Below are 14,941 nucleotides of genomic sequence, written 5' to 3' on the forward strand. Positions count from 1 at the left end.
AGGTGAGAGAAAACTTTGGGAGGTGATGGATATGTTTGTGGCCTTGGTGGTGGTGACAGTCTCAAGGGTGTGTACTTATGTCCAAATTCATCAAGCTGTATATGGAAAAGTATGACATCATCGTTGATTCCTCTGCACCTTGAAATACGCCATGTCCTCATCACAAGAGAAAAAAAATTGTAACTGTGTATGGGGACGGATGTTAACTGGACTTACTATGGTGATCATTTCAACATATATACAAACATTGAATCATCATGTTGTACCCCTGAAACTAATATAATGTTGTATGTCAACTTTACCTCAATAAAAAAAACACAACAGACAAAACCATTTGAATATTGTAAATGAGTTCAGTGAATCCCTGAAAATGCCCCATTCCCATATGAGAGTTACAAGAAGCAGAGAGGATGAAGTAAGATGGAAGAAAGTTGTACAAAACAGTATTCAAATTAAAATCATTTAAGTTGCTATCAGCTCCTTGTGGCAGAGTTCTGTGAGCACGGATCTTCTTTAACATTTTTCCTGGAAAAGCATACTTTCAGATCCAACCCATGATAGTTTCATCGTTGGCTCTAATAAGAAAATTTCAACTTAATAAATAAAACCAAAAGCATCCCTTATGTATGAATAAAGTTAGTGAACTTTACAGAGAAAAGAGCCTATTTGCACAATCTCAATAAAGGAAACAGAAGAACTGAATGATGATGGAGTCTCATTCAAGCTTATCTTTGAAAGCCAGTAAGACCAGGTTATCTTTTCAAGGATGTGTGTAGAGCTGTGAGCCTTGGAAGATAGAAATAGTGGCCTCCTCTGGAGCAAAGGGCAGGCTTGCTTACTGCCCAGTATAATAAAACTAACACCCCCCCGGGGCAAAGTTCAGCAGACATCCTGCCCGTTATCAAAGATTTGAGTTCCTTCAGCTCTGAGTTCTTGCAACCCTCTGCATGTCACCTCGCCCACTGTGTATCACCCTGTAGGAAGTGGGATTTAGTGAACTGGTGCAAATGCTGATACTCTGGCCACTGCCATTGCTGTGTCATTAAGTCCTTTGTCTCTGACCCATGGGTCTCATGTCTTTTGCCAGCATCTATAAGACCATGGTAGGCTAACTTATTGGTTTGCAGGTAAGGGACAATATCAGGCCTTTACAGTTCCTGACAAGCCCTTAAAGTAACTGGTAGTCTTAGGAACAGAGAGCTATCCAGAACTTAGGCATGGGTGGTCTTCATAGAAGACTTCATAAGTCTCTGAAACTTCAGTAAGTCTCTCTGACCTCTTTTACTTCGACCCCAAGTAGAAGGAAAGGCACCAAGCTATTATAGACCTAGGGCTTGTGCAAGTCACCTGGAGACCTAGTGACCAGAAACTTCCCATGGGGAGCAGAGACAGATGGGCATATTTCCAAAATGGACCCATGTGCCTGTCATCCACCAGATAGTACATTATCTTAATTTATGATGATTTGATTCATTAAAATCTTGTGATGGGCCAAAAATACACTTCTAAGAGGAGTGAGGCACATGGCAGTTGTAAGCAGATGAACACATTTGGTGAATATCCAACTCTGAACTAAACTTAGTGTTCTAATCAATTAAAAGGTACAACAAATTTAATTAGGTCAATTAAATGATATTTAATGGTATACCTGATTATTACTCTGCAATAATGAACAAGCAGCTAATATAAATAACTATAATTGGTCTTTAAAATATGATAGTCAAGACTGTTTGAGATAAGCTGGAGAGAAGGAAGGGGAGAAATAGATAAAAGATAGCTGCTCTGAAGCCACTCTCAAGACCTCTAGATCTACATGTAACCCAGGAGATCGAGGCAGATAGCTGTGTGCCTAGATCCTCCTGCACTGTGCTTCTCAGGGATGTCACGGGGCTGAAGCAGCTTCCTGAATCGTGTTTACACGTCCATGTGTGCAATACCCCTGACCATGGGGGTGAACCACCATTCATTCATCCCTTACACCCCTCTAATTAACAATTAGATTTCAGAATCATTGTATCACTACATGATAATTTATTCTTCAAACCTGTAGGATGCCGAGCTAAAAGAAAATTAAATTTCAATGGCTTATTTTCTTTGAAGGACCAAGATGTTCTTTCACACTTGGAATCCGGATTAGAGGATAAATCCATCAAATCAATGGAAACAACTTAAGAAATGGACAGAGGGATATTTCATTCATATGTACACAGTTTGCACTGTGGCAAAAATAGAGTTATATTTTTAAAAATTAGAATTTTTTGAAATTTTATTGATATTAAAGACTTTGTTCTGCTTATACTCCCTTTGGTTTACCAAATCAAACTCACTCTTTAACAGGCATTTCTAGCATTGAGTGCTAATAACAGCAGCTTTTTTAAATTCTTAAGTTTCCCAGGTCAAAGACCAAGGGCAGAGGTCATCGAGAGGTCAAGTCTAATCTACCTGTGGATGTGGCAGCCTTAACTATGGATGTTCAAGCCAGACATTGCCAGCAGAGCCACATCTCATCACCCACAGGTGAGTTTTAACTAGTAATCACAGATACTTGAGGATATAAAAAGAAATTCTTTATTAAGAACCAAAGGTATAGATTCCTATCTTGGGTTCATTACTTTGAATTTTTGACCCAAATCATATATATCGATTAGACCATGTTCAATTCTATGATCTTTAGAAGATGCAGCCTACAGCTGAAGAGAAACAGATATGACACCAATATCTTATCCTCTCTGAAGCCCAACTGAGAGCCCCTGGAGTCAGAAGTTTTCAAGACAAGAAAAAGTCATCCTTCTTCGGAACAGAGAGAGTTGAGGCTAGTCAAACATTCAACTTTAAATTGTTAACATGACTTGTTAGAATGTGATGGAGCAAGCAGAATACCTTCTAAGTTTCATGATTTTTCTCCAGAATACTGAGATGGATGACCTTGAAGGCCAGTTTCCCCATTAATGTCTTTATTCAGTGAAAAAATTAATTTCCCTATAAATTAATTCCCATAAAAATGTTGAAAATATCATAGTCTCTGACTAAAAGGAAACAAAACAAATTGAGCAGTTGAATAGCAGTGTAATAAATTCCATACAAGGATCTCACTGCAGCATTATGTATAATAGTGAAACTGGATGTAATCCCAACTCTATCAAAGAAGAAATAAACAGATCATGGTATTCCTGTTCTTTGGAGTACCTCTAAAACATCTAAAAAACTAAGTTAGAGTGACGTGCACGGATAAGGAGAGACAGCTATGATATATGGTTTGAGAAACAGCAAATTGCAAAACGATGTAGTTATGTAATTTATGTTAAAAAAACTTTGTGTATTTATAAATTCATAGGCAATGTCCAGAAGAATAAGCCGCAACCTCTTAACAATAGTTCCTTCTGACTAGAGGAGTGAGTTTGCAGGGAAGGGGTTGGAAGGGGAAGGTTTCACTTTACTCTACATAGATCTGTGTAATTTGACTTTTTTTACAGTATGTATTTCTTTCATAATTAGAAAAATGAGTGATGTGACCGTTTGGTGCAGGGCAACAATATTATGTTCACCAGTCTCTGTACTGTATGTTACTGCACAGCACGGACTGTAAGAGAAAGCCCAGAGGAGCAATGAAGACAAAGAAGACATGACACCTGCAAAAAGTCAGTGGAGTATTTCTACATAACAAACCTTCCAGGTGAATGACGGTCAGTATCTTCCACTGCTCCAGCTCTCGCAATGAACCTAGAACCTGCCCAGGGTAAGCCTGAGGACCACGCCCCGCTAGTCCACTCCCCGCCCAGGGCCTGTTTGTGCAGGGTGACTTCCATCAAGCAGACAATGGACTCAGGATGGGGCCTGTGCCTTTGGAGAGGCTGGCAGAGAGGCGCAAAGTGGAACACCAGCCAAGTGCACACACCTGAGAGGCAGAGTTCCAGGAGGAGACTCAAAATGTACCAAGAAACTGTGTGAAGTGAAGGAAGCTACTCGACCTCTCTGAACCTCAGTGTCCTCCCCTGTAAAATGGGTGTCACAGGCCTACTTCACAGAGCTGTTGGGAAAGATACATAAAAGTGCCTGTGACAGCCAGTGTCCACATTATTAACAAAGTCGTATCCGACTTCAGAATAATCGATGAAAAGAATAATCTTGATGAGACCAAAGATGAGATGCCCAGCTTCGTAAGCAGCCCCAGCAGCATGAGAAGGAGAGGACCTCTGAGTAAGCAGGGTTCTTCACAGCGCCACTGGAGAGGACGAACACGGGCTACAACGGTATAAGTGGGTGTTGTGTAGTGACTCGTTTAGAGATCGTGGGTCCCTAAAGACACTGTCAAATACAGTTACACACAGTGGCTCCTAGGAAACAACTACAAAGCAATCAATGCAACAGTTAGGAATGGGAAGGGGGTGAGCAGAGGAGGGTCAGAGGCACAAAATATGATGGAAGACACTGAACCACGACGAGCGCCCAGCTCTCAACAGCTGCTGTGGTTGCGCCAGGAGCTCAAACGTCTGAGACAGCCATTGCGGGGACTGCTGGGAGCACAGTGGTCACTGCAGCCACACCCCAACAGCAGTGCATCAGAGCACACAGACCCCGAGACTTTCATCTCCATTAATCCTTGTTTCAAGATGATGAATAGCCTCATGTTACAATGTCTCCTTCCAACCCTTGTGGACGAGCGTCATCAGAACCCCCTGAAGAGGGCACAGGCCAGAGTAGGATGGAACACTGGGGGCTGGGGGAGCGGCGCTGCACCTGACTACACGGACTATCACCCGGGCCTGTTGAACACGAGAGAAGAACCCGAGGATGTGGTCTAACGAGACTTCCCCGTCTTGCCACGTTCAGGGACACTACAGAGTTTCTTGTCCTTCCTTTACAAAAATATTAAGGAATTCATGTGTCATTAATTCATAAAGAGGCAAATTCTTGACAAAGTGACAGAGTCCAGTTTCCATGACCAGGTTTTTCAGTTGTTTTGATAATATCCCACATTCAGGAATTGGAAATGTAACCTATTGGGACATGTAATATAAACAAGGACTTTTTTCATGTGGATCAACGCCCAGATTTTTAGAGATGACATAAATCACGAAAGCTGCTAACCATTCCTCCACAGGTTTCAATAAGGCTTTTAAGTTAGTTTACTGATCTCAGGAAAAGAGAATTTGGCAATTCAAGTTTTTTGATTCTGCATTCAAGCGTACAGTACGGCCAAGAGAAGGAGCAGAAAAAAATTAACAGGAAGGTCTTGCTTGCATTTTATCTTTTGCAAATAAGCAAGATATTTTATGCTCTGTTCCTTTCACTACTCTAATCAATTTTTAAAGAAATATGGTACAACTGACTATCCCTAGGTGTGTTTATTCTGGAACCTTGCCAGAATCCAAAGCAGAGATGTTAAAGCTGATGGGTTTCAAATGCTGCCCAAGTGCTGTCTACCTTGAACATCCCTCTCCCAAAGCTGGACCACTGGTCTCTTCCTGAGGGATCAGAGTCACCACCTGTGTCCCTGAGAGACTGGCCACTCACGCCTGGGCTGAGATTAGGCAATCAATCTAAAGGGCAAAATACTTAAGCTATTATCATCTTAAGGTTGCTGTTTCGGAGGCCTCTGCACTGGAATGGGTTGGTGAAAACAGCTTACTAGATACTTGCCTGGGAATTGGGCCATTCTCCTCTGCTCTCAGCGGCTCCTGGGGAAACCAATCATTAATGTCAGGGATGCCTCAACTTCCACATCTGCGAAAAAGGCAAGCAACAGCCAATGATACCACCCTGCAAAGCTCTTAAGTTGTGCTTGCAAGAGGGGCCACAGCAGCGAACTTCTCCCAGAAGCTGATGAAATGATGGCACTTAGTCTGGAGAAGGCAGAGGGCAGCAGGCAAAGTGGAAAGTTCCTGGGATGTCAAACCAGTTCCCATAAGCAGTTTAGAGAAGCACCTGGCCCTGGACTAGGTAGGAGGCTGTGGAAAGACCCACAGGCACGCAGGTGGGAGGAAGAATCAAGCAGAGGAGGGAGTAGGTGGGGAAGAGGCGCGAGCCCGGCTTCAATTTTGGACAAAAGCAGTTGCACGCTGTAGGCCCGAGGCTGCCCATGCAGCCGCCACACCCTCCTCACTCCCTGGTCCCGGTGGGCCCGTCGCATCCCTCCGGGACTCAGTCCATGTGGAGCGGTGCAGGACCAGAGTCCTGAGCCAACAGCGGTTTGGCCCTCGGCCAAGCGCACACCGCCCTGCTCCTCCCCCCAGGGCTAGGCACCGCCCCGTGCCCAGAGCATCCTGGGAGTTGTAGTGCTGCAGCCCCTGCGGGCTGCCGGCTGTGAGCGGTTAAGAGACAACGGTTGCGGTCCCAGCATGTGCAGCGAGGGGCCCCGCCTCCCGCCACTTCGCCCCTTCTCTCCACCACGCCCACTTTCCACGCCCTGCCCCGCCCCCCCGGGCCGGGCTGCGCACGTTGAGGCTGGCACCCAGGTGGGGCTCACCAGCCTAGTGGAAGCCCACGTAGAAACTCCCTGGCCGGTCTGTGAAAGGTAAGTTCACGACCTAAAATGGAAATCCTGGGTGCCTGGGAACCTGGATCTTGCCTTCTCAAAGCCACCTGTCCCGCCATCCCCTCCATCCCTCTGGCTGCCAAGATCCTCCCTCTGGACCCCGTGGTCAGGGTCGCTGCAGAGCACCTTTTGGATCCTGCCCGCCTGAAGGGGCCATACCTTGGTCAGGCCTCTTAGCCATGACATTCATTTATTTGCTGTTGTTTTCCTAGTTTCCTAAAATGGAAGCTTAGATTATTGAGTTTAGATCTTTCCTGTTGTCTAATACATGCATTCAATGTTACAGATGTCCATCTTAGCCCACCTTTGGCTGCATCCCACACATTTTGATAAGCTGCGTTTTAATTTTTATTTATGTAAAACTTTTCTTGAAATTTCTTCTTTGACTTGTGTTATTTATATGTGTGGGTTTTTTTTTGGGGGGGGAGGGTCGCAGAGGTCAGCAAACTTTCTGGAAAGGGCCAAAGAGTAAATATTTTAGGTTCGAGAGTGATGTGGTCTCTGTCTTTACCACTCAGCTCTGACACTGTAGCCCAACAGCAGCCATAGCGAATATTTAAATGAATGAGCATAGCTGTGTTCCTCTAAAACGTTATTTAGGGATGCTGAAATAGTCTTCCTCTTTTGCTTTTTTCTCCCAACTATTTAAAACTGTAAAAACCGTTCTTAGCTTGGGGCCATACAAAAACAGGCAGCAGGCCAGATTTGGCACTGGGCAGAATGTAGTTTGAGAGAACAAAAAAAGAACTCTTGTTTAATCTCCAAGTATTTTGGGATTTTCCGGCTATCTTTCTTTTATTGATTTTTAGTTTAATTCTATTGCAGTCGGAGAGCAAATATTGCATGATTTCTATTCTTTTAAATTTCTTCAGGGTATGTTTTATAGTGTCTATCTTGGTCAGTGTCCTAGGTGAGTTGAGAAGAATGTGTAATCTGTTCTTATTGGAGGACTTAGTCCATAGATGTCAACTGTGTCCAGTTGCTGTCCATGTTGCTGTTGATCCAGCTGTGTCCTCACTGCCTTCTTCCTGCTGGATCTGTCCATCTCTGTTAGAGGTGTGCTCAAGTTTTCAACTATGATACTGGATTCATCTATTTCTCTTTGCAGTTCTATCAGGTTTTGCCTCACCTTGTTGTCAGGCATGTACCCATTTAGGCTATCCACGTCTTCTTTGAGCATGGACCCCTTTATCATTACATAATGCTCCCCTTTATCCCTGATAGATTTCCTTGCTCTGAAGTCTACTCTGTCTGAAACTAATATAGCTACTCCTACTTTCCTTTGATTAGTGTTAGCATGGTATATCTTTCTCCATACCTTTACTTTTAATCTATATGTGTCTTTATATTTAAAGTGGGTTTCTTGTAGACAACATATAGTTGGGTCTTGTTTTTTGATCCACTCTGACAATCTCTGTCTTTTAATTAGTGTATTTTGACCATTGACATTTACATTGATTATTGATATGGTTGGATTAATACCTGTCATATTTGGTACCATTTTCTATTTGTTGCCCTTGTTTTTTGTTCCTATTTTCATATTTGACACTTTTTCTGACTTGTGGTTTTAATTGAGCATTTTATGAGATTCCATTTTCTCTTATTTCTTAGCATATCAATTATACATATTTTTTAAACACTTTAGTGGTGCTGTAGTGTTTGCTTTGTACATTTACAACTAATCTAAGTCCGTGTTCAAATAACACTATAATGTTAGACAGGTAGTGCAAATACCTCATAGCAACAAATATTCCTAATTCCTTCCTCCTGTCTTTTGTATCATTGTTGTCATTCGTTTCATTTGTACATAAGCATACATAAATGTTTATGCATACATAATCAAATGCATTGTTGCTCTTATTGCTTTGAGCAAACTTCTATCTGTTAGTTGAATTAAGAATAAGAAAAATAAAAGTTTTTATTTTACTTTCACTTATTCCTTGTCTGATGCTCTTCTTTTTTTAAACGTAGATTCAAGTTTCTGATCTATATCATTTTGCTTCTCGCTGAAGAACTTCTTTTAACATTTCTTACAAGGCAGCTCTACTGGTAACAAATTGCCTCAATGTTTGTTTGTCTGAGACAGTCTTTATTTTTCCTTCACTTTTAAAGGATAATTTCACAGATTACAAAATTCTGGGTTGGTGGGGTTTTCTCTTTAAACACTTTGAATATTTCAGTCCACTCTCTTCTTGCTTGCATGATTTCTGAGGAGAAATAAGATATAATTCTTATCTTTGCTCCTCACGATGTAAGGTTTTTTTTTTTCCTCTGGCTTCTTTCAAGATTTTTTTCTCTTATTTTTTATTTTCTGAAGTTTAATATGATATGCCTCGGTGTAGCTTTTGCCAAATGGTGTTCCCTGAGCTTCCTGGATCTATGCTTTGGTGTCTGACATTAATTTGGGGGAAATTCTCAGTCATTATTGCTTCAAATATTGTCATTATTGCTTCAGATATTGCTTCTGTTTCTTTCTCTCTCTCTTCTCCTTATGATATTCCCATATGTGTATGTTACTCCTTTTGTTGTCCCACAGTTCTAGGATGTTCTGGGGTTTTTTTCATTATTTTTTTCTTTCATTTTCAGTTTTAGAAGTTTCTATTGTTATATGCTCAAGCTCGGAGAATCTTTCCTCAGCTTTGTCCAATTTACTAACGAGCCCATCCAAGGCATTCTTCATTTCTGTTATAGTTTTTGAACTCTAGCATTTATTTGTTTTTTTTTTTAGAATTTCCATCTTTCTGCTTACATTATCCATCTGTTCTTGCAGCTTGTCTACTTTTTCCATTAAAGCCTTCAACATATTTATCATAGTCTTTTTTGTCATTTCCAGGTTTGAAAATTCCAACATTCCTGCTGTATCTGACTCTGATTCTGATGCTTGTTCATTCTGTTCAAACTGTTTTTTGCCTTTTAGCATGCCTTGTAATTTTTTGTTTAGAGGTGGACATGATATACTGGGTAAAAGGAACTGCTGTAAATAGGCCATTAATACTGTGGTGGTAAGGTGTTGAGGAGAGGGGAGGTATTCTCCAGCAACATGACTAGGGTCTCAGTCCTGCGGAGCACCTGCTCCCGTGGACTGTGAAGTTTACTGGTGCTTCTGAGGGCTTTTTCCTCGTCCTCAGACAGGACAGGGTGGCTAAAGGGGGCTGGAGTTGGGTGTCTTCCTTCCCCTACATGGAACACTAGAACTAGCTGAAAATGGATATTTCCCTTCCTCCAGGTAGGTTAGGCTCAGATCAAACAGCATCAGGTTAGTCTCTGGTTAAAGAGTTTAGAACAGAATGCTCTGGCATTTTTCAAAATGTATACTTTTCCCCTCCCGCTGCCAGAAGCATGAGAGTTTTTCCTCCAGTATTCACTGTGGGAACCTGGTAGAGGCCCTGGAGATAAAACTCACAAAAGCATGGGCCCCTCTATGGCCGGGTTCCCCTGGAGTTTTTAACTTTCATACTTGTCCTCACTAAGCTGCCAGCAAATTGTCCATTTCTGCTCAGGTTTTCGTACTGGTTCCCAGTGAGAGTTTGCTTTGGATTTCTACTCCAGTAAGTTGTGATTCGCTGTATGTGTCTGTTTGTTTCTCCAATGTTGGGGCCAGTGGTTTCCCTGTGACCTCACTTCTTTGATAGATCTAAGAAGGGTTGTTGATTTTTCATTTTGTTCAGCTCTTTACTTGTTAGGATAGAATGGCAACTTCTAAGCTCCTTAGATGTCAGACCAGGAACCAGAAGTACCTCATTTCATTTTATGTATCTTCTCTAGGTAATTTCTTTGTGGTTACCGTAGGGGTTGTATAAAACATCTTAAAGTTATAACAACCTATTTTAAACTGATAACTTCAATTAGTTGCAAAACTCTACTCCTTTACCTCTCTATCCTCATCCATTTTATGTTATGGATGTCACAAATTACATCTTTTTATATTTTGTTTCCATTAACAAAGATTTGTAGTTATTTTTTATGCTTTTGTCTTTTACATTCTATACAAGAAGTACAAGTGGTTTACACACCAACAGTACAATACTATAGGATTCTATATCTGTTCATATATTTATCTCTACCAGGGAATTTTATATTTTCATATGGTTTCATGTTGCTGTCTAGTGTCCTTTCATTGCAACTTAAAGGACTCCCTTTAGCGTTTCTTGTAGAGCAAATTTAGTGGTGATGAACTCCCTCAGCTTTTGTTTATCTGGAAACACCTTAATTTCTCCTTCAGTTTTGAAGGGCAGTTTTGCTAAATATTTTATTCTTGGTTGGTAGTTCTTTTCTTTCAGCACTTTGACTATATCTTCCTAGTCCCTTCTGGCTTGAAAGGTTTCTGCTGAGAAATCCACTGGTGATCTTAAAGAAGCTGCCTTACATGTGACAAGTCACTTTTCTCTTGCTAATTTCAAGATTCTCTTTTTATCGGTGACTTTTGCCAGTTTCATTATAGTGTGTCTCAGTGTGGGTCTCTCTGGGTTTTTCCTAGTTGAAGTTGTTTGAGCTTCTTTCCTTTGTATGTTCCTTTCTTTCCTCAAATTTGGGCAGTTAATGGCCAGTATTTCTTCAAATAAACTCTGCCCCTTCTCTCTCTTCTCCTTCTGAGTCTCCCATAATGTCTGTATTGATCTTCTTCATGGTGTCCCATAAGTCCCCCCCTTTTTTTTTGCTCTTCTGACTCAATAATTTCAATATCTTCAAGTTCACTGATTCTTTCTTCTGCTTTATCAAGTCTACTGTGGAACTCTTCTAGTGAATTTTTCAATTCAATTATTATATTCTTCAGTTCCAGAATTTCTGTTTGGTTCTTTTTTATAGTTTTTATCTCCTTTTTGATATTTTTCACTTTCTTCATGTATCATTTTCCTGATTTTCTTAGTTGTCTGTCTTCTCTTTTACCTTGTTCAGCATTTTTAAGATGGTTATTTTGAATTCCTTGTCAGGTAATCCATTGTTCTCTGTTTCTTTAGGGTCGATTTCTGGAAATTTGTTTTGGTCTCTTGATTGGGCCACATTTCCCTTATTTCTTTGTATGCCTTGTGATCTTTTGTTGAGACATTGCCATTTGAAAAACAGCCACCTCTTCTAGTCTTTATAGACTGGCTTCACGTAGGGGAAGACTTTCACCAGTCAGCCCACTAGAGATTCTGGGACCTCTCAGAATTTCTCTAGGACGTGTCTTCTCTGGGCTTGTGCATGTGATTTCCCAGTTAAATAGGCTTGCCCCCGTTTCTTCTCACGAGCCTGTCCTCTCTCTTTCCCTGGTGTCTGAGATACTGCAGTCTCCCTGATGCTGCAGCATCTTGACGCCTCACTTTGTTCTCAGTGGCCCCCAACCTGGCAAGCAACTATGCCACCGGTTCTCATCAGCACTCTTAGTCAAGTGAGACAGAATATTCCCTCAAGGAGCCCCACAAAAACTTTCGGCCTATGTTCCACTCTTCTCTTTTCTTCCTGCAGGAGAAGCTGGGCACTGGGAGTTTTCTCCCAACTGCGCCATGCTATGGGGAATGGGGGGAAAGCTAGGGCAGGCAAAATGCAACAAGCTTTTCTACCTGCTTCAATGTGGCTCTCTTGGCTTTGTATTAGCCTGGGTGCTGCAGCCTCTTAACTGGTTTCTGGAAGTCTGACAAAGGCAATTTGGTCTGTATGTTGTTAAGTTGGTGTCTCTATGGGGCAACAAGGGCCTGGGTCTTCCTATTCTGATATCTTGCTGATGTCCCACCCTCTAAAGCTCTATTTCTAAATGTAATACACTATACTCCTTTGAACCAAGAACTGATTTTTCTGACTTTGCTGCAACTGAAAATTTACGTAACCATTTCAATTGCAAATAAATGATTGAATTGGGATATTGTCATTCAGCTTCACAGTGGTCATGAGAAGTCATTATCTTAATACTAAAGATACACTAACAAAAATCCAAGGGGACAAAGCGTTTAGTCCTATGTCTGTGTTGTTGTTGCTGCTGCTGTTTTACAGTCATTTAGACTGTGAGCACAGACTCCGTAGTCAGACTTCCTGGGCTTTTATCCAAGCTCTACCACTTACTAGCCGAATGTCCTTGAGCAGGTCATGTAATCTCTCCTGCCACAGCTTCCTCATCTACAAAAAGGGAAGAACAAAATTACCTACCTTATAGGGTTGAGGATTAAATTATATGCTTAGAAAAGTACCTGACAGAGGGTAAATACTTGTTATTGTTGTTCCTACTATTGTTTTGATTCACACAGAAAAAAATCATTACCTGAGAAAATGAATTTAAAATTGATTTTTAACTTGGGGTGAAAAAAAATGAGAATTTATGAAATCCACTGTTGTTCTTTTCTCATGAATTCTTCGTTTTCCATTCATATTAACAGAAGGAATAATAGTATAAATAGAATAGTGAAGCAGCTGTGAATACCCAATTATATTTTATTTAAGCTAATCTTGAAGTTAGATTACTTTGCTTAGTATAGGTCAGTGGAATGGATTAGCCAAACACGATGTGTGGCAGGGAAGGAAGAGGATGGGTCAGATGGTGTGAAACACTGGTTGCAAATTGGCAGATGTTAATAACTGTTGACATCCATTGGGTGTTCAGTCACTGCTCTAAGCACTTCACTTGTAGTTACTCTTTCAAGTCTGACAACACATTCAGGAGTAGATATTAGTATTATCTCCATTCTGAGGTGAAGAAACTGAGGCCCTAAATGGGTAAACAACTTGCCCAAGATCATACAACTAGTCATTGGCAGAACCAGAATAATCCACGCACGTATCATTGAGAATTAACTTTACATGGTGAAGAAAATAAGAATGTCATTAATTATCATAGAATCTTAATTTGAAGGAATTTACATGTAATCTCTTTGAATCACTAGGATATTGGTGCCAATTTGATATCAGATGATATTTTTCTTAAAGTTCAAGTACATAAATAACTGTATGTGTAAAATTAATGCAGAACTATTTCAAAGAGTGTTTTTTTTACATGGTATGATTTTTTTCTCCCAGAACTCAGTTAATATTGTCAAGATAACTAGCCATTTTTCTGGAAATTGAGGTACATAGTCCTACTTCTTAAATTAGTCTCTCCTTTGAATTGATGTGTTACTAGTAATTTAGCATTTGAATGATATGATCTATCTCTTGTAAGAGTCCCTGTAATTGTTTCTTAAGAGTCTTAACTTTGTGTCTGTTGTTCTCAACTGGGGACAGTCCCCTCACCCAGGGAATACCAGGCAGTGTCTTGAGACATTTTTGATTGTCACAACTTGGAGGAGAGTGAGGTGCTACTGGCATTTAGTGGGTTGAGGCCAGAGATGCTGCTAAACCTCCTACAGTGCACAGTGCACACGACAGTCCCCCACAGCAAAGAATGTTAATAGTATCAAGGTTGAGAAACCCTGGTGTGTGTGTGTGTGTGTGTGTGTGTGTGTGTGTGTGTATCAATGTCATTCTAAAACATAGGGATACAAAAAGAAATTAATTTTTAGATGGTACTTTGTTATCAAATGCAAATGTTTATTCTTTATCATTCAGTTATAATTGATCACTTCCAAACAATTGTCACTTGATAAGATTCTATAAATGTGTATTGAGCACTTCTTCTTTGCCAGGCACCATGCTAGACACTAGAGGTAGACACCATTCCCGCCATCATGAATCTTAGTGTATCCTTCTAAAGGGACCTGAACATTAAGTTTTGTATCAGCCTAGATTAGACTATTTCACAGTATGATATTTTCCCAAAACGAAGAAAGGAAATTGGCTGTTGACTGTCTCAACTCAAGATAGAAATATAAAAGTAAATTAAATGAAAATAAATGGAATCAATGAAATTGGTCATTGTTGGCTTCAGTAAGTTGATGGAAAGTGTTGGCGATGTCAAACCACTGATTTTTCTTTTCTTCTGTCCTTTAGGGAGTAAAGTTTCACAGATACCATTGCTCTTACTAAAAGGAGCTGTCTCTTAGGACATAGTGAAAATGACATTTGGAATTTTTAAAATGGTCTCTTCTAGTCTGTCTCCCAAAGCTAGGACCCTAGTGAGGTTTCCAGGGAGCTGTGGCTAGGGCTGTGTGGGCTCCTTGTGTACAGTACAGGATATGACATGGGGGAGGAGGGTGAGCAGCCCAGGGGCAGGGAGCAGCTCTGGGCAAGTCTGATTGAGGGAAGGGGCCCAGGTAATGGAATCTTGAAAAATGACCTCACTTCTTTGGTCATAGACCTCAACAGATCTTAGAACTCTGGTAACCAGGCACCCACAGACCCCCATCCAGCTCACTTGACTGGCGATGGTCAACAGACAAAGATGTTTAGTTGTTGTGTCTCGATTTTTGGAAGATCTGGGCTCAAAAAAGCCCAGAAAGAGAAGCTTTTTTGTCGTTGCCGACGTTGGCTCAGCCCTCATGCCCGATGCCTCTGGGCATC

Source organism: Diceros bicornis, chromosome 21, assembly GCF_020826845.1.
Source record: "Diceros bicornis minor isolate mBicDic1 chromosome 21, mDicBic1.mat.cur, whole genome shotgun sequence".
Lineage (NCBI taxonomy): Eukaryota > Metazoa > Chordata > Mammalia > Perissodactyla > Rhinocerotidae > Diceros > Diceros bicornis.